The sequence below is a fragment of the Sciurus carolinensis genome, chromosome 2, assembly GCF_902686445.1.
Source record: "Sciurus carolinensis chromosome 2, mSciCar1.2, whole genome shotgun sequence".
NCBI classification, from domain to species: domain Eukaryota; kingdom Metazoa; phylum Chordata; class Mammalia; order Rodentia; family Sciuridae; genus Sciurus; species Sciurus carolinensis.
In genome coordinates this window covers 171,805,257-171,826,571 of record NC_062214.1, presented here as the reverse complement: position 1 = coordinate 171,826,571, position 21,315 = coordinate 171,805,257, and the positions used below count along the sequence as shown (strand labels likewise).

Below are 21,315 nucleotides of genomic sequence, written 5' to 3'. Positions count from 1 at the left end.
ATTTTCTTAGGCTGTTTTCTGCGTGGATTCTGGGGCAGTTATAAACACCACATTTTATAAAAAGGTATTTAGCCCCTGATGTTCCAAGACTGCAGTTCAAAGACCTCGAAGTTGGGCTTTTATCCTCCTCCTTTCCTTTCCTTTCTTTTTTTAAAATTTTTTTTATTTTCCACTTTGGCAAGGCCAGGTTAGCATAGTAAAGTGAAAGAGTGGACTTAGATCTATACTTAAATATCACTGTCTACTCTGATAGGCTGGTAAATTTCAGCTATATGGAACTTGAAATTAATAACTTCATTTTGATTTTCAAAATGTTAGTAACTTTTTATTGTAAAATTAAAAATGCTCATTAAACAATTAAAATATGGAAAACCAAAGCAAAAATAAAATTCCCCATGTTCCTTCAAAGATAACTGCTATTACCATTTCGCCTGGTACTCTTTTAGATGTTCTTCTAGGGAAACAACTAGGGAAACCCACATTGTTATTAGCTTGATATAAGCTATTGTGGGAGTAGTTGTATCATGAAAATTGACAAATGCTACAAATCAAGGCTTTCTCCTCCCTACCGAACTCCTTCCTAAGCCACTTTATCAGTATGCCACTAAATATATACATCATAGAGTATAGACCTATTTCACATTTAATGGCAACACAGAAGTCCACTGTCTGTACAGAACAGTGGTTCTGTTTGGTCCTTTGACCAGCAGTATCTATAAATTATCTGATTGGTCTGATGATTTCTGTATGTTAAATTCTAGATATGTTGATCTGATGATTTCTATATGATAAACCCTAGGTATGTGTTCATTTTAAAGTCTTCAGATGCATATTGCAAAACTATTCTAAAGAGGCTATTACTAGTTTCCTTTCCCAGAATGGATATTTGTTTTCCACGCATATAGAAAAACAGCTATGTTGAAGTTATTTCTTAACCCATGGTGTCTGTCTAGCCATCCTATAACTCAGTTTATCTGCATTGTTTTCCACAATGTGTTCCCCCCGTCCCCCAGGGATTAAACCCAGAGGTGTTTCACCACTGAACTAAATTCCCAGCACTCCCCCCTCCTGTTTTTTTTTTTTTTTTTTTTTTCATTTTATTTTGAGTTAGGGTCTCCATAAATTGCTGATTCTGTCCTCTAACTTGCAATCTTGCTGCCTCAGCCTCCCTAGTAGCTGGAAATACAGGAATGTGCTGCTATAGGTATATTATGTAATGTTGTTTACATTAAAAAAAATACAGTTTGGAGATGTAGCTTAGTGGTGTGACACTTAACTTGCATTCATGAGGCCCCTGGGTTCAGTTCACAGCACCAAACAGAAAAAAACAAAATAAAACTAAAACTAGACAACTGAGATGTTGAAACACAAGAAAGCATGCTTTGTCCTCAGAACACATTTAACATCATGTGTGACTATATTTGTGAGTACCTGCTTTTAATCCTTATATGAATGATTAGACCATAATTCAATGCTTATATCTGGCATGTATCATCATTCTGAAACACCATTTTAAAATGTCTTAAGATTCATTGCAACATTTATTCATAATAGCCAAGATTTGGAATCAACCTAAGTGTCCATTGATAAATGGATAAAAAATGTAGAATATATATACCTTGGTAATACCAATCAGGCTTTAAAAAGGAGAAAATTCTGATATTGCAGCATCATAGATGTTAGGCTAAATGGAAGATGTTAAGCTAAATGAAATAAGCCAGGCACAGAAAGACAAATACTTCAAGATCTCACTTATGTATGGAAGTCAAATTTGTAGAAACAGGAGAGTGGTAGTTGCCAGGGTTTGGGGTGGGAGTGGGGAGATTTGGGAAGATGTCAGTCAGAATGCACAAAGATTCAGTTAGATGGGATGAATAAATTCTGAAGGTCTGTTATATAGCATTGTAACTGGAGTTAATGTATATTTAAAATTACAAAGAGTATATCTTAAGCATTCTCATAACAAAAGATGATAAATACATGAGGTGATGAATGTTAGCTTGATTTAACCATTTCACAATGTATACATTTCTCAAAACATCACATTGTACATCATAAATTATGTAATTTGTATTTGTCAACTATACCTTAATAATTAATTGAAAGATTAAAAAGGGTCAGATTAAATTTTTTAAAAAGTATGACATGAAAGTTGTTACTGACAGTGCCAAGCTGTTAGAAGTGGGGAAAAGATCCCAGTAAGAACTTGTGACTTTTTGGCTGACATAGACAATAAGCTGTAAGTATTTTATTTAAAAACATGTATTAGATTAGGAGCCAAAATGTATAAATATTAGTGAAAAGGACAATTTAGGCAGGATTGCTGTATTTTATTGACACTGATTATTGACACTTAGTGTTACTTGATTTTATACTTTTGTTAAAGAGCAATTGTGAAGGCTAAAACTGACCCCTTTCCCAAACTTTATCTTTCACAACCTGCTCCCCTTCCTTAGTCCTTGGGGCTCAAACTGTTGATTTTATGATGACATTAATGGGAATCTGCTAAAATTGCCAAACTTCAAGATTATACAGCCTCAGAAGCAAGCATTGCATATTTTTACTTTCTTTTCTTTTGCATGGTATGAGGGATTGAACCCAAGGACTTGTGCATCTTTGGCATGTGCTCTACCACTGGGCTCCATCTCCAGACCTTTTTATTTTGAGACAGGATCTTCCTAAGTTGTCCAGGCTGGACTCCAACGTGGTATGTTCCTGCCTTAGCCTCCTGAGTGGCTGCGGTTACAGGTGTGTGCTACTACACCTGGCTTTGCATATTTTTATTCTTTTTGCTATCTTCTTTTTTTTTATTATTTTATTGTAAACAAATTGGATACATGTTGTTTCTCTGTTTGTACATGGCGTAAAGGCATACCATTTGTGTAATCATAAATTTACATAGAGTAATGCTGTTTGATTCATTTAGTTATTTTTTTCCCTTCCCCCCCACCCCTCCCACCCCTCTTTTCCCTCTATACAGTCCTTCCTTCCTCCATTCTTGCCCCCCTCCCTAACCCTAACTCTAACCCTAACACTAACCCCTCCCACCCTCCATTATGTGTCATCATCCACTTATTAGCGATATCATTCATCTTTTGTTTTTTTGAGATTGGCTTATCTCACTTAGCATGATATTCTCCAATTTCATCCATTTGCCTGCAAATGCCATAATTTCTTATTGCTATCTTCTAAGTTTGCTCTTGATCTGAAAAGAGATAATGCTCTGAAAGATATGGCCAACATTGCAGTTGAAATGATAGCCCCTTTTATGACTTTGTGTGTTGCTGAGGATTAAACCTAGGGCCTTGTGCGAGTGCTCTATGCCTGAGGATAACCGAGCCCTAAAATGACTCATCATGATATTTATATTTCACTATAGTGTGGTAGCGTGGATATCTAGCCTTAATCAAGTCATCTAATTTCTTTCTCAGTTTTCTTATCTGCAAAATTGGCTGCTGATGCTCATCTCACAAGATTATTATCAGGGTTAAATGCAATATGATACATACTTAGCACAATTCACATAAGCACTTAGTAATTGATAGGTTCCTTTTAACTTCTTTTTTTTTTTTTAACTTCTTAATATAAATGCAATTCATAGTTTGTTGCTCCTTTAATATTTCCTTTCCTTACATCAACAGTTGTTAGCCTTTTGGGGGTCTTATCTGCCGTTTAGAATCTTATATAAGCAATGATCCCTCTTCCCAAACAAGAAATGTCTATTAAACTTTACTATTTTAGGACTTCATACATCCCCCGAAGCTCATCTGTGGACAAGGTTAAATACCTTTGTTGAACCTTTTCCCTTTTTTCCCAGTTTTCTGGCTTCAGTTGTCACTTCAGTATAGATGGCTCCCAAGTCTGGTTTTTGCACTTTTGAACTTAGACCTGCCAGTTTTTATGTAACAGATTTAATAGGTGAATAGGAAAATAAGTCACAAAATTTATTATTAATATTGTAGGCCCAATAAATATGACACTGTGTCTAGACCCACAGATCTTTGCTCATAGTAAACTATAACTAAACTATAACTATAAAGTTAAATCAGGTTAGATATTTGGGGGGGTAGTTACCAGGGACTGAACTCGGGCGCACTAGTTTGTATTTTATTTAGAGATAGGTCTCACTGAGTTGCTCAGTGCCTTGCTTTTGCTGAGGCTGGCTTTGAACCCACAATCCTCCTGCCTCAACCTCCCAAATTGCTGGGATTACAGGCGTATGACACTGTGCCTGGCTTAGGTTTGATATCAACCAAGACACAGCTGTCTAATTTCCTGAGATACTCACTGAAGATATCTTGTGAACCCACAAAAAGGTTTTCTTTTGATCATAAATTTTAGCCAGAAAATCAGTTTACAAGAAACCCCCAACTGTAGTAGCTTCTTTCAGATTATAGGCTACTCTAAAATGTAATCCCATTTGAAAATTGGCTGTTTCACTTTCCAGTATTATGAATTTCATTGTCATATATTATCATGGATATCTGCGTGTTATTGGAGACTCGTGCCTTCTCCTCTTCCACCCATTCTTCTCTCCACAGTTTTAGTTAGCATTCTTAGAGTTAACAGGTAACAGAAACCCAGTTTAAGGGAGAAAAAAGTGTTACTGGCCTAAGCAATTGAATGATCTAAAGTTAAATCTCATTTAAATTGTTTGAGCCAATCTAGTTTAAGAGCTCAAATGACTTTCAGGGACTTGCTTTTTTTTTTTTTTTGGTACTGGAGATTGAACTCAGGGGCACTTAACCACTGAGCCACATCCTAGCCCTTTTTTGTATTTTTTATTTATAAACAGGGTCTCACTGAGTTGGTTAGTGCCTTGCTAATTTGCTGAGGTTGGCTTTGAGCTCACAATCCTCCTGCCTCAGCCTCCCAATCCTCTGGGATTATGTGTGCACCACCACACCTGACGACTCTTACTTTTATGTTTTACTTCTCAGCTTTGTTTTTCTCTGCCTCTTGTCCTTCCTTCCACTCCTAAATCAGGAAAAGAAAACCAAGTCTGAGAGAGTTTTAGAAAGTAACCTAGGCTAGTATCTCTAAAAGTGGAGAAGTAAAATTTGAATGTATATATTCAACAGACATTTTGGTGAGGGCCTACTGTGCAGTAGAACCTATTCTAAGTATTTAGAGGACAAAAAAACTTAAGACCTAGTTTTTGTCCTCAAGGAGTTCAGTCTTATAAAGAAAACAGTAGGATAATGACTCCTATAACAAAAAATAGCTAAAAAGTGATTTGGGGAACAGTGGAGGGAACATTAGACTTTGCTTTGGAGGATTAGGGAAACCTTCAAAGAAGAATGGGATCTTTGATGTTTGAATAGATAACATTTAAAAATTCCTTTGATAAACAAAATTTCATTCTACTTTTATACTTAATGAAAAATTCAACATAATTAATGTTTCTGAAAGCAAATCAAAGCAATGAAAACTTTAGAATTTTTTTTTCAAACTACATTTGCCCTCTATCCCAGTTTTGTTTTGTTTTGGCCTGGTGCTGAGGATTGAACCCAGGAGCTTCATGCCTGCATATGCACACTAGGTGAGCTTTCTACCACTGAGCCACATCCCAAGCCCTATCCCAGTATTCTAATGTGTTCTTGAAGTTGGGGCTTGTCTTACCACTTCAGAATTTTTTTTTTTTTCTTGCTGTGCTGTGGATTGAACCCAGGGCCTTATGCTTACAAGGCAAGCATTCTACCAACTGAGCTATCTCCTCAGCCCCAGCACTTCAGAATTTTTAAAGTTTACATTGTATATCATAGTTTAGATATATCACAATTTATTCAACTAGTCCTTATTTTTTATGTTTAAGCTTAAAATTTTTAGTATTATAAATGGTGCCACAATGAATGTTCTTTTACAATGGACTTTTTGTATTTGTATTATGCCCTCAGTATAGTTTCAAGGAATAAAATATTTGACCAAATATTTCTATGCAGATTTATGTTTATTTAGTCATCTGGCATTATCCTTTACCCTTTTTTCTTGGTCTTTGGGTGTCATTTTCAAACATGGATTACATTGTATTTTTTTTAGTACATGTATTTCATTTTTCATTTTTCTCGATAAGTAGATAAAATATGGGTTAAATTTCTGGTGGTCTTTAAAATCTCTAAGATAGGGGACACTCTTAAGGTGATTTTTTTATATTGATTTTTGGAGCCTGTCCTACAATGTGTAGATTGGAGTCTGTACTCTTAATGGGCTGCTATTAGATTATTAGCTCCAGAATGATTTCAAGGCTCACAAAGGTATATTAATCATGTTGGGAACTTTTCAAACTAAAACTAAATTCTGAGAACTAAATTAGAATTGACTAATGGATAGAAGGTATGTGGGCCATGTAGCAAATTAGCTGCCTTGTAATACTGCAGTGGTTTATGTATGAATGAGGGGGAAAGATCTTTCATATCTCTGGGTGGTTTTGGTCTTGAAAATGATCTGTTTCTTGGTTCTTTGCTATAGTCAGCCAGCTTGATGACATGTTGCCAAGGAGTAAATATATTTAAACTCAGATTATGAGAGTTGGAAACCTGTTGATTGGTCAAGATGATGGGAGTTTTTTTTCCTAGATAGCTGTTCTATGTTTTGACATTCAGATATAAGATCTTTCACTCATTTAAATTTGATTGGTGGTTTTTTTTTTTTTTTTTTTTTTTTTTTACTTTTAGTGTCTGGCAGTAGAGAAGAGAATAGCTAGCTTCTTGGCCAAAAGAAAAAAAAAAAAAAAAAAACCCTTTCTTTAAAGAAAATAAGAAGTCTAACAGTGCATTTACTTTCGTTCTTAAGATGAAAATGTGAGTGAATTTCTGGCTTTTTCTAGAATTTACGATATATCTGAAATTTTGTATATTTCCATAAATTTGCTTCTAACAGTGAGTGTGAAGTGGTAAAGTAAATGTCAGTATATTTTATACCAGTATGAATATTGGTCATAATACATTATTTTAGCATGTAATTTATTCCTGGTAAGATTAAGTGTGTTGTATAGCCATGTCAGTTAGTTATCTGGCTTATAAATTCACATTTTCTTTTAGGATTTGTCAAAATTCTTGACATTTTCTGGAAAACAAATCCTATAATTTTTAACTTTTTCATTTGAACCAGTAGTCTTAGAAATAGGGGATATTAATTTGCCTCTGTAGAAAGCTTATTTTGGGGGGAGGGGCACTGGGAATTGAATCTAAGAGTGCAGTGCTTTGCCTCTGAGTTACATCCCCAGCCCTTTTTATTTATCTATTTTTAAATTTTGAGACAGAGTTGCTTAGGGCCTTGCTAAGGTAGGAGGCTGAACATGAATTTACTATCCTCCTGCCTCAGCCTCCCGAGTCGCTGGAATTACAAGAAGGCACCATTGTGCGGGACTGCAGAAACTTTATATGTTATGAAATAAATTAGCTGGTTGAATGTATGTCCGTCATCTCTTTGTTCACATTTGATTTACAGATGATTAAAAATGTAAAACTGAGTTCTTACCCTTGTAGTAAAGAACTATACTGATGCTTCAAAGGAAAAATGATAATTCTGTAAAAATAATTTATTCTAATAAATGTCCATAAATTTTTTTTCTGGCATAATACAATCATTGAAAGTTTTAAGCTAGTTCTGACTTTTTTTAAAAAAAGATTTATTTCTTTTACAAGGAATAGTTTTTTGTGAATTTTAGTTTTAGGGATAAGGCTTTTTTCTATTAGAATTCTCAAGAAAGCACCTGATAGTCTCTTTTCTTTCCCTGACATATTATAATTTCAGTGATTAGAATTGGATTAAGTACTTACCAAATTCTCAGCAAAATCTTTGTGGGTTGGTAAATACTGAGGGGCCTGTAAAACCTTTAGACTTAACTATATAGAACAAAAATTGAATTGGAGTTTACTTACTTCTCTTGCGTTCTATTGAATTTCCTGCTAGAATTCAGTTAAGACTAAGGGATTTTGTTCTAGAGATTGGGCAGCCTAAGGAAGAGTTATTCAAAATCTTTTCTTTGTGGTATGTGCTTACCAGGCAGAGGAGCCACTGTATTCCAGTAAGAGATCCTATTGCCAAAACACCCACTAGAGCAGAAAACTGACCTACTTAATGCTGACAAGTTAAAAAAAAAAAAAAAAATCGTGGAATTGTAGCTACACTGAATCAACTTCTTCCTTCTCTGGTGGTGGATGGGGTGGGGGTAGAAAAGAGGATGATAAAGGCTACTGAACTGCTGCAGGGGATTAATTAATACAGTAAATGAATATTTAATTACCTGCAATTGATTTGATTAAAAGCTTTTCATTTGGTACAATTTGAAGCCTCTAAAATGCAGTTCTGTTTTTTTTTTGTTTTGGCGGGGGCACTAGGGATTGAACCCAGAGGCACTTTACCAGTGGGGTACATACCCCAGTTCTTTTTATTTCTTGAGACAGGGTCTTGCTAATATGCTGAGGCTGGCCTCAAACTTCCTGCCTCAGCCTCCCAAGTAGCTGGGATTACAGGAATGTGCAACCTGGCTAACAGTTCTTGTTAAATCACGTTCAACTTAAAAAAGTTTATATATACACATATATGTATATAAAAATATATAATATATCTGGAATATATTTACATATATATTTTAAATATATATACATGTTTATACAGATAAATATATACCTACAAATGGTATGTGTGCATATCTTCATAACATCATAGGCAATTCCTAGAACTTTCATGGCAATAATCTGGAAAAATCTACTAATTAAGATTGTCAATCAGCATTTCATGAACAGTTATCTATTGCAAGATATACCAACTTTATTTTTAAATAACCTTTCAAAAATGATTTCATCAGTGTACTGTACTTCAAATTTATAGATATTACAATCAAAAGAAATGGATGGAATGCTTGTACCAAATGACTATGGACCTTACCTTTATCAAATTCATTATTTCCACTGTTGTCTAATTAATCTTTTACTACTCTCAACATCACTAGCATCTAAGTTTTAGAACTATGATATTAAATATAGAAGTCACTGGCCTTGTGTGTTATTTAAACTTAGATTAGTTAAAATTGAATAAACTTGAAACTCTAGTTCCTCAAACTAGCCACAAGTGCTAGATTTGCTTGCTTGTTAGTGGCAATCATATTGGACAACACAAATATAGATAATTTTCATTGTCGAAGAAAGTTCTCTTCGATAGGATTGTTCTAAAAGCTGCCCCATTGCATCACACTTTACATGATTTTTCAATCTTGGCCCTTTTGACATTTGGGGCCAGGTAATTCTTTGTTGTAGATTGTTGTCCTTATAGGATATTTATCAACATTCCTGTCTTCTGCTCACTAAGTAACTGGTAAATCCCACCTAGTCAAACCAACCCAAAATGTCTGTAGATATTGTCATAGCCTTCTGTTACTATAACAAATACCTGAGATAATTAACATAAAAAGAAAAACATTTATTTTGGTTCACAGTTTTGGAGATTTCAGTCCATGATTATTTATTTGACCCCATTGCTTTGGGTCTGTGATGAGGCATTAATTACATCATGGTAGTAGTATGTGACAAACTGCACACCTTTTGGCTGGAAAGTGAAAAAAGCGAAGAGGAAGAACTAGGGACCCATCCCTTTCAAGGATATGTCCCCAGTGACATGAAGACCTCCCACAAGGCCCCATCTCTTAAAGTTCCACAACCTTGGACTGGGAATGTAGCTCAGTGGTAGAGAACTTGCCTAGCATATGCTAGGTCCTGAGTTTGATTTCCATTACCTCCAAAAAAAAAGAGAGAGAGTTTGGAACAAGCTTTAACATATGAATCCTTTGGGGACAATTAAGATCCAAAGTATAGTAACCAGATATCCCAGGGGAGCAAAATTAATCCTGCTTGAACAAAACCACTGGTCTGCATATACGTATTAGTTTTTATCCGCTTTTGCTGCGTAAAACGTTTAGTGGCTTAAGTAAGTTACTTAATAGTTCATAGCTGGTGCTCTAGTAGTTTTTTTTTTTCCGCTATGCTGATCTCTATGGTCTACTGGGGCTTTGGCTGGGGCCAAATGATACAGAATAGCCTTACTCATGTGTTTTTTGGTTGGCAGGTTTTGACCTATTTAGGGGTGGGAGAGTTTCTTCTCTATGTAGACTAACAGGAAATTTCATTCATCTTGTGGTTTCAGAATTCTAAAAGTAGCAAGAGAGGACAAATCCCAGTGTGCAAATGCTTTTCAAGTCCCTGCTCTATCACTTTTTCTGATGTTCATTGGTCATAGAAAATCACATGGCCAAACCCAAATTCAGGGGATAGATATATGGATTCCATATATAAAGTCCCAACATAAAGGGTTGTGAATAAGGAATATAAGGAATTATTGTAACCAGTTTTGCACACAACCTAATGTTTTTTAGGACCTTACAGCCCTTTCATGTCAATTATTATTCCCCTCTTTTCTTTTGTTATTATTTTAAATAATCCATAGTTATTTAATTTTACTCTCACTTCTGGTATTTGCGGTTCTTTCTTGTTTTGCTTCCATTCATGATTCTTTGGTTTCTTTATAGACAGCTCCTTTCTTTTAATGTGAATCTGTTGGTAATGAATGTTCTGTTTTCTCTGAAAGCATTCTTTGTTTTGTCTTAATTTTTGAAGGATATTTTCACTAGACTTAGAATTCCAGTTTGGCATTTGTTTTCTTTCAGCATTTTAAATACATCATTCTATATATTCTAACTCCACTGTTTTTGTTAGGGAAGCAATTTGTTTTCTGTAATGCGGCCAGGTGTTTTCTTAGTATTTAAGATACTTGAGGTTCATAGCTTGATATTAGTCTTCTGTCAGGTTTGGAATATCTCATCTGACACTGGTTCTGTTCCACTCTTTCACTCACTTTCTTCTGAGATTTTAGGTGCTTTACCTCTGAGCTATATCCCCAGCCCTACTGGAATTTTCTGAGTCCCATATGTCTCTCATGCCCTTTGCTTTTTTTTCTTTTTCCTGTGCTTCTACTGACTTATTTTCTTGTTGATCTAATGTCCAATCTGTTAAAAGCCTCTGTTATATTGCTAATTTTTTTTTTTTTTTAGTTCTGGAATTTGAATTTATTTCATTTTTCTATTATAGATACTAGTTCTTTAATTCTCATTTTGTCATCTGTTTTCATGAACTTATTAAAGTTATTTTAAAGTCTGTGGTTGATAATTACAAAGTCTGGATCCTCATGGCCTTTTTCTATTGTCTGCTTTTTCTCTTGGTTTTCATTTATTTTTGTCCCGTTTCCTAGTTTTCTAGGTAATTTTAAAAATGAATGCTAGACTTTGCATATGAGGTACGATAGAAGCTCTTGATGCTGATATTGTTTTCTAGAGATGATTTAATTTTCTTTTGATGGTAGTTAAAAGTAGAAGCAGATGACTTTGATCCAGTACAGGCTTGGGATGACCTGAGGCTTTGTTTTAGGCTTCACAGGGGCTGGTTTACATTCAGTTTCCACTTACTTCTAGAGTGTTGTCCTTCAGAGGTATCAAATGGAATCCTGGAGCGTTTGCCAACTTCTGTCCTTCTCAGGAAGCCCTGAACTCTTGTTTTTCTTTCCTAGTACTGTGAGACAACCAAAAAGTTCTGCCTACCTTTTTTGTTTTAAAATAGGAACTTTGTTGGTTCTTGGCCTCTTGCCCCAATACAGGTTAGGATTCAGTAAATTCCCAGAAGACAAAGCAGTACAGGATGTCCAGACTTGGACTACTATTGCCTTTCTCTGGAAGTTTTAACCCTTCAAATCATGACTGTCTTGGTAGCTCTGAACTCCAATTTCTGTCTCTGCAGCCTTGTGAGATTGCCACAAGTTCTCGTCTGCAGCTAGTTGTCCCAGGAGGAAAAAGTAGTGGAGAAAGTCAGGATTAACTCTGTATTTCCCTTTTCTCTGGTATATTGGCCTCTTGCATCCCAGTTGCTTTTTTTGTTTATTTTTCTTACCAGTAGAATTGATCTGATAAAAGTATACTATAATAACTGGAAATGAATGTCCCAAGTTATTAATGACTTATTGATTAAACAATATTAATTTCTAATAAAATACAGTTTCAAGCATATATTAATCATTAACTTAGTATGTGAACATTCTTCCCTCATGCAACTAAGCCACATCCCCAGCCCTTCTGGAGTTTTCGAAGTCCCATATGTCTCTCATGCCCTTTGAGAGACACATTCTTGTGAGCAAGAAAGATAATAAGTATATACTTATTATTTATTTAAAAATTTGTAAGGAAGTACAGGATGTTAGGGACTTATACAGATAGCCAACTTAGTTGGAGTGGGATGTGATCAAGGACAACTACTTTGAGAAAAAGATATTAAGCAGAACTCTGAAGGATATATAGGAATTAATTTTAAAAAAGGTAAGGGGTTGTCAAAACTGGATTAGAGACCTTGAGGTGAAAAGAAGCATGAATAGAATTAAGGCATCGAAGAAAATTGGTATGGTTAGTCATAGGCAAAGGCTAAATCATGACAAGTTTTTGTAAGCCATATTAAGGATTTTCTTATCCTTTTTTCCTATTTCTTCCAGTTCTGATCTGACTGCCTAATTCACTTCTTCCATCTCCTCTGTCCCAAGACAAAAGTTATTTTTTATCTAGTTAGTTATTCTATAAAATTATATTAGGTACCTTTTGTAGATGAGGTTTTAAATTATATACTGAAGTTGATTAAGGACAGTGTGGAACACTGACTTTAGATGTGGACAAACCTGAGTTTAAATGTTAGTCTACTTAGAGGCTGTGTAACTTTGGATTAGTTAATTTCTCTGAACTTGAATTTTTCATTGGTTAAATACTAACAATAGAAGTGATATTAAAAGGATTAAATAAACTAATTGTAAACACTCAGTAAATGGTAACTTTTTAAAAAAAATTTTTTTAGATATTGATAGACCTTTATTTCATTCATTTATTTGTATGTGTTGCTGAGAATTGAGCCCAGTGCCTCGCTAGGTGAGCGCTCCACCACTCAGCCACAACCCCAGCCCAAATGGTAACTCTTTTTACTATTGTTATCTAACTATATATAAGCCATAAACCATACTCTCAAGATGTCAAAATTCTATGGAATCATGGCATGTTAAAATACTTACAGTAAAAGGTAATAGGAAGTGGAAATAGTGGTGATTCAGAGGGAGGAGATACATTCAGATTTGGGAATTAGGACTACAGTTTCTCCACCCATTATTGGGATGCAAAACCCAGGAAAACTTTGTTCACTGAAGTATCCCAAGCACCTAGAACAGTGCCTGGCATAGCAAAGATACTTAGTAAATATTTGTTGGATGACTAAAACATTCAGCTGAAACCCAGATATTATACCAATAAAAGTACAGCAGGATTTTGTTTTGTTTTGCCTTTCCCACTGCTGGAGATCATACTCAGGGCCTTGCACTTGCTAGGTAAGCACTCTGCCACTCCCAAGCACAGCAGCTTTGAGTGATGATTGTCAGGGAACTGGGATTTTACCCACTGGGTCCTGCCCTCTTTGACCTTGTGGCATCTCTTAAAGAATAACATTTGAAAATTACCTTACAAGTAATGATCTATGAGATTACTAAAATATGGTTTACCCCTTTCATCTTATCCTTCTCTTAGTAATTCCCAGAAAACAGCTGGGCTTGGGTGGGATGGTGATGGATCCATGTAATGGCTATAATAGAGCTCATTTATTCCTATGGGAAATATACTTACTAAATTTTACAGCTGTATGCAACTTCTAGAAGAGAGAAAACCCTGGAAGCAATGTGTATGACATCAGTTCAGAATTATCAGAGAACTTGCTACACTAATGCTTCAGATACTTATTAAAAAGTGAAATCAGAAAATAAAATCAATAAAAATGGGGATAAACCCATAAAATAAAATAGAAACAAATAAACCTAACTGTATTTCAGATAATAACATGGCCACACTGAAGTATGAAAAACAAATAACCAAAGTAATATTGGACCATCAAGATCAAGATTAACAGAACTGTAAACAAATAATAAACCCTATATTGTAGGTTGGTGATTTTTTTTTTTGTAATGGTATATATTATCAATTTTGAACTATTTCATGGAAATTTTAGAATTGAACAAATTAGTAAATGTATTGAGGATAAAGGAGCCAGATTTTTCATTATTGGAGAAGAGAGTTTTATAAATGGAAAAGACAGAACGGTAGAATGAACCCTGGGATATTAGATTTCAATTGGAGGTTGTGAACTTATGGTTCTTGATACCTATTTATATAAAGACAGATAAATATGCATATGTGCCTGGGTACATTTATATATTTTTCTCAAATGGACATGAGTATGCACACACGTGTGTGCCTCCATATGCATGTATGCACGTTATGTATGTGTATTACAGCTTTGTTTGCCAAAAGAGCCTAGAAGCAATTACTTGTAACAATGAACACACTCAACTCCCCTATCTTGGTTTCTCCATCATTCTCCTCTAAAAGGAAACCAGAGCTCTTTGGAGAAGTAGGTCAGGAAAATACAACATGAACCTGGAACATTTCATTGTATCAGAAAGTTAACAATTATAAAGAATGATGGGGACATGTCAAAAGGAATGGGAATCACTTTGGAGAAGCTTCCACTGGCCAAATATGTAATGATAGATACACACTTAACCCATTGAAAAAATAAGAATCCATGGGTCTATATAAATATAAGTAAATAAATGAATGTCACAGTTGGGGAAAAATCAGTTATTCCTTAAAATGACAAATGTATAATTGAGTTAGAAAATGACCATGTGGAAGCAATCATATTATTTGGCTTATACAAAAATTATGGTGGGTACCAAAACTTTTGGGTTAAAATTTGATGAGGAACATGATATTTGTATAATATCAAGATGATTCCTTATAAAATATTTAGTTATTACAAAGAGAAAAACAGTACCTTTATGGAGGAGAAACAACAAATATCACCTTAATCAAATGATCAAAGATCATTGATAATAGAACCAACTAGCAACTTGCAGCTTATAGTACATCACTTTTCTGATGTTCCTGCCAGAAATACATAGCCTGAATTTAAACATAATAATGTATCAGATAAACAAAAATTGAGGGATGGTTTACAAAATAACTGGTCTGCACTCTTGAAAAATATAGGTCTTAAGAGATTTATAGAAAGACTGAGGAATTGTTCAGCAAGACAATTTTTGTCCTTTTGTTTTATGGTACTGGGAAGTGAACCTAGAGCCTACCACATACTAGGCAAGTGCTCTACCACTGAGCTGTATTCCCACCCCTTTTTATTTTATTCCAAGACTGGCTCTCACTAAGTTGCCCATGCTGACCTCACATTTGCAATCCTCCTACCTCAACTTCCTGAGCATTTAGGATTACAGATGTAGACTTGACAATGATAGGCAGTGCTTGATCAAAAATTAGATTCTGCACTAGGGAAATAAATAGCTCAAAAGGTTGTTTTTAAGGCAACTGCTGACATTCAAATATGGGATGTAATTACATAATAGAAAGTTTAATGTATTATCTGAGCAAATGTCCTTTTTCCAGGAAAATATAAGGAAATATGTAGGGCACCCCAATTCATTCTCATGGTTAAAAAAAAAAAAAATGGGTGAGAGACAGTGTTTAAGCAAGTGGGGCAAAATGAAAGTACTGTATTTTACTGCATAATTGTTGCAAGATTTTCAGCAAACTTTTTTTTTCCTGAAAATGTTTGTCTTTGCAAGATTAGGAAACATGAATACTCATGAATATTCCTTAATGGAATATGACAATTCTGTGTTGAAATACTGTAATACTTGTAAATTTTCTTTATATTTTAGGTATGTAATGATAAAAATTTACCTACACACTTTTAAATTAAAATCTTTTTTTCATATATCCAAATTATAATTGAACCCACTTGAAATTGTTAACTATTTGTAGAATTTGTTTAAAAAGGACAAAAAAGTATTCTCACTATTTAGAGAAAGTAATGAAGGAAAATACTGATTGTGCAGAAAAATTTCAGATTGTTAACTAAGAGCAGGACATTTTTTGTCTATCATTCTATCATTGCCTAGTCACCAAGCAACTTGTATTCTATATTCATCTGCCTTTGATAGTTATAAAATGGGTATTTCAAGGACTTCTTATTTTTTATTTAATTAATAAATTTTCTTGGAAAAGGATGTTTCATAAAAATTAGATGGCTTTTGTTCCAGACAGATACTTCTGTGGATTTTTAAAGAATATTTGAAGGCCATTTTTTCACTTTTTTGCTATAAGGTAATATTTTGGAAGTAGGCTTTCTTACTTCAGTAATATCTCAGCTACAGTGAACACAATGTCATTTTAATAAGATTTATTAGACTGGTGACATTTGTTTGTTTTTTGGTCTTGGGAATTTGACTCAGGGCTTGATGTATGCAATAAGCACTGTTACTGAGCTATATTCCCAGCCCAGACTGGTAACATTTATAAAACTTCAGCTTGATAATAGTATTGATGAGCTGTTTAACAATATTATCCTATAGAATTTTTATAAAATAGTGTTACAAGAAATACCTAACTTTATCAGAAATATATTACTGCTAAATGCAGGTGTGATCATGGACTGGGGTACAGTGTATCTCAGTTGTAAAGCATGTGCTTAACATGTGTGAGACATTGGATTTGATCTCCAGCAGCATACATACATACATACACACACTAATGCAGGCAATATAAAAACATGGCTATTTATTTGATTGATACTATAAAGACAGCAGTATTGGCAATTTAATTTTTTTTTTTTTTTTAGTAGTAAAATGTCAGGTACGAGCTAACATAACCACTCTTAATAGTTCTAGAACAATACTACTTACTCTTCAAATATTTAAGTGCTTTTTGTGTTCAAAACTTTGGTTTGTGTGGTCGGAAGGATGAAGATGAAAGTTCATCTGTTCTTTCCTCAAGAAGACAGTTAAAGTTAACCCCAATACAACACCTGTATTAAGTGACATAGGTGAAATATATTTGAAACAGCGGGCAGTATAGAGGAGGTGGCATTTGAATATTACTTTGAACAAGAGGATTTGAGAAGGGAAGAGATGGAAAAAAAAAAAAAGCATTCTTATATAGGAAAAATGTGGTGTATAAGGGACTACCAGTAACATCACCTTGACTACATAGGAGGAAGGGAAAGGAACTAATATTTTGGATCAGCATATATTGTGTGTCAGTTGCTTTGTGATCCAGACTTCATTATTCTGTGTGTGTGTGTGTGTGTGTGTGTGTATGACACACCTAGGATTGAACCCAGGGCCTGTGTGTGCTAGGAAAGCATTCTATCACTGATCTACAGCCCCAGCCCCACCCCTGCATATTTTTATTAGCCCATTATAGTTATACATAATATTGGGGTTCATTTTGACATAATTATACAAGCATGGAATATAATTTGCTCCAATTGCGCACCCAGTACTTCTCCTTCCCTCTTCCTGTTCCCTTCTCTATTCTATTGATCTTCCTTCTATTTATTTATTTATTTATTTATTTATTTATTTATTTATTTTTTGGGGTGCTGGGGATCGAACCCAGGGCCTTGGGCTTGCAAGGCAAGCACTTTACCGACTGAGCTATCTCCCCAGCCTCCCTTCTATTTATTAACAGCTTTTTAAAAAAAAAAAATTGGTGTTTATAGATATACATAAAGGTGAAATTCACTGTGGTATATTGGTAGTTTGGACAATTTCATTCCACCCTTCCTCCCATTTCCTATCCTTCCTCCTTCTCCCTCAATTCCCTTCCTCTACTCCACTGATTTATCTCTTCTGTTTTCATGGGATTCCCCCTTACACAATTTTTTTTCTGTATTTTGGTCTAACATTCAACCCTAGATTTTCTGGGTCTGGCTTATTTTGCTTAGTATCATGATCTCCAGTTCTATCCATTTACCAGCAAATACCATAATTTCATTCTTCTTAATGGCTAGATAAAAGTCCATCTGTATGCCACATTTTCTTTTTCCGTTCATCTGTTGATATGTCTGGACTGATTTTATAACTAGGCTATTGTGAATTCCACTGCTGTAAACATTGATGTGGGTGTATCATTAGAGTGCTGATTTTAGTTTTTTTAAAGATAAATACTGAAGAGTGGGATGACTGGGTCATATGGTAGTTCCATTCCTAGTTTTTTGGGGAATTCCCATACTGCTTTCCAGAATGGCTTTACTAATTTGCATTCCCACCAACAATGTATGCGTGTATCTTTTTCCCCACAGAGTCTCATTAAGTTCCCCAGGCTGGCTTCAAACTTGGGATCTACCTGCCTCAGCCTCCAAGTAACTGGAATTACAGGTGTACACCACCAAACACAGCTTATTATCCTTTTTTATACTGAAGAGTTGAAACTCCTAAGTAAGTTGTCTAATGGCATCTACTGTTGAAACTGGATTTGTGTGTGTGTGTGTGTGTGTGTGTGTGTGTGTGTGTGTGCGTGCGCGCGCGTGTGCCCGTGGATGCACGTGCGTGCTGCTGAGGATCAAACTAAGGTCCTTGTCCATGCAAAGCAAGTGCTCTACCACTGAGCCACATCCCCAGCCTGAAACTGGTATTTTAATTCAGATTTGTCTTAATATTATGCTGTGAACTTTTATCAAGGATTGATTAAAAAATATTTTTAAACAATGAGAATGTATCCAAGAAAGTGAATAATTTGTAACTGTGATCAATCTCATAAACATAATGTTGAGTGAAAAAAACTAGGTACAAAAGAGTACACAGTGTATTAGTCTTTATGTAAAATGCAAAACAGACAAAGAACATCTATGTTTTGTTGAAGGTTTTAGTAGCTTTTGTAGAAATTATAATGGTATCTTTTGTAGGGAGAAAAAATGGGTTACTAGGAAGAGGGAAGCATAAGAGGAATCTAGAATGCTACTGTTGTATCTTAATCTGGGTGCTAGTTACATAAATGTGCTTTTTTGTGAAAAGTAATTGAACCATATACTTATTGGGGTACTTCTGTATGTGTTATACTTAATTGTTAAAAGATGTTTATATTCTATATAAATCTGTTACTAAAGACACATTTTCAGTGCCTTTTGTGTAAAGATTCATATGGTAAATTCCTCTTTTGAAGGTGCAATCAGATTTGGACAACTAGTCGTCTTTTTATTAGCCATCTCTATGTAACTCATTCCATATCCTGTTGTGTTTTGCTGTCTTAATTCTTAGAGCTAAATTTTGTGTCCGTTGTATTTTTTAATTACTCTTTTTCAGAAGCTTATGAAGTATTAATAACTGAAAGAGTGAACAACCTCAGTTATTTCAAATATTTTTTTCTTCTTAATTTTTCAAGTTTCTTAGTATAAAATTCTAAGGTAGTATTTGAAAGTAAATGGCAATTAATGATATAGCTATTCTTGTCAAACTCCTTTTTGAAAATATTCTCTTAGATTTACTTAATTTTCATTTTCCAGTCTCAATTTTAATAGTAGCTGACAGGCAATATATACCTTCTTATAGACAAAAGGAAAACTTTTTGGTTTAAATTGTTTTATATTCCAAAGTTAGAGTTTTTTTGAATCTCACTTTTCAAATTCTACATCTTCAATGAAATCTTTCTTCATTTATTCCCTCTACCTCAGTAATCTCAACTTCTCTTAAGGCACATATCAATTTGTGTCTTAAAGCATTTAAGTGTTCTATCATATAGTATTTTTAATGTTCTTTTTTTCAGTGATCCCAATTTTATTTTTTTAATTTAATGCTAAAGGTTAAAAAAAAAAGATAAATCTGACAAATGACAGAACGCAGGTGATATTTCCATAGTGTGATTTTAAAATATGATGATATCTGAGATTACACTTAACTTCAATTGATGTGAATTGCATCATATATAGAAAAAGTACCACTTTCAACTTAAAAAAAAGTAAAGGTTAAAAGGTGGCACACTTTTAAAATACTTGGTGGCCAAGGAAATGTATAAAGTAAAAGTTGTAAGCCATGTGTATGTTCTCATAACTTCAAATGTGAGGCTACATGAAAGACAGTACATCTATTAAATGCTATAAACTGTTAATGAAAAAAAGGGGGGAAAACTTCACCCCATCCCCTAGTGTTCTGAGTATTAAAAGCAGAGCTGAAATATTAGGATTTGAAATCTGATACTGCCCACATACTATGAGATCCTAGAGCTTAGAAATTGTTACTATTTTTCTGTACCTCACCTAACATCAAGTGTATTTATCAGTTTTCTGTCACTGTGACAAGATACCTGAATAAATCTACTTAAATGTAGGAAAGTTTTATTTTGGCTTGTAGTTTGAGAGGTTTCAGTTCATGGTCAGCTGGATTCATTGTATTTAGTCCTGTGGAAAGGCAGAACATCATGTCAGGGGAGCAGATGGCAGATCCAAGCTGCTTAGCCTTATGGTGCGGAGAGGAGGCCAGGGATAAGACATAAGCTTTAAGGGAACACCCTCAAAGACTTAATTCCTCCAACTAGGCTTCATCTCCTAAGTTTCAACCATCCCCCAACATTCAATATTGTTCATTCATTATACATTTACTGAGGGTCTTTGATCTGGTTAGATCCTTCATGATCCAGTCACCTTCCAGAGTTGCTACCTCTGAACACTTCTACCTTGAGAATCAAGCCTTCAACAGTTTTGGGGAGATATTTCAAATTCAAATCCTAATTATTGTGATTATAGTGTATATGATAGATACAAATAGTCAATCTATGAATGCCATTTCAAAACTTAATTTTGCTTGTGTAATTTTCTCCATAAACCAAAGGGTCTTCAATATACATATTTTATTTACTTATTTATTTGGGTGGGTGTTGCTGGGGATTGCATTCAGGGGCACTCCACCACTGAGTTACATCCCCAGCTCTATTTTGTATTTTATTTAGAAATAGGGTCTCACTGAGTTGCTTAGCATCTTGCTTTTGCTGGGGTTGGCTTTGAACTCAGGATCCTCCTGCCTCAGCCTCCCGAGCTGCTGGCACCACTGTGCCCAGCTATATTTTATATTTGACCACTTTTTATTTATGAAGATTCAATCCCAGTTCTATAACTGTGACTCTACTACTTACCCTATACCAATCATGTTTTTCCTCTGGGACAGAAGAAATATATAGAACAAAAACATTCCAATCCAATTTTTTTTTTTTTTTTACCACTTTGAGAAAATATTATTTGCTATAAGAAAATGAATAGAAGTTTTTGTCTTCTTTTATGAAAAAGAAGATACAGATATGATTGTGGAATTAAATGTGGAGATACTCTAGGTTGTTTTGAGTAAGTTTCTTGTATTCCAATAACCCTGGTTTCATTTTCTACCCTACTTTTCTTTGTTTTTCTCTCA

General features: G+C 34.6%; 1 protein-coding gene across 15 annotated transcripts in view; it reads left to right on the top strand.

Moving 5' to 3' along the window:
- Numb (NUMB endocytic adaptor protein) overlaps positions 1 to 21,315 on the top strand; it is a 166,733-nt gene that overhangs the window by 51,628 nt on the left and 93,790 nt on the right. For 3 of the 15 annotated variants that reach the window (XM_047540323.1, XM_047540319.1, XM_047540321.1), the window contains exon 3: positions 18,222 to 18,357. The exons of the other annotated variants lie outside the window; for them this stretch is intronic. The gene's annotated coding sequence lies outside the window, so the exon portion shown is untranslated. The remainder of the gene's footprint in view (positions 1 to 18,221; positions 18,358 to 21,315) is intronic. 15 annotated transcript variants of the gene reach the window in all.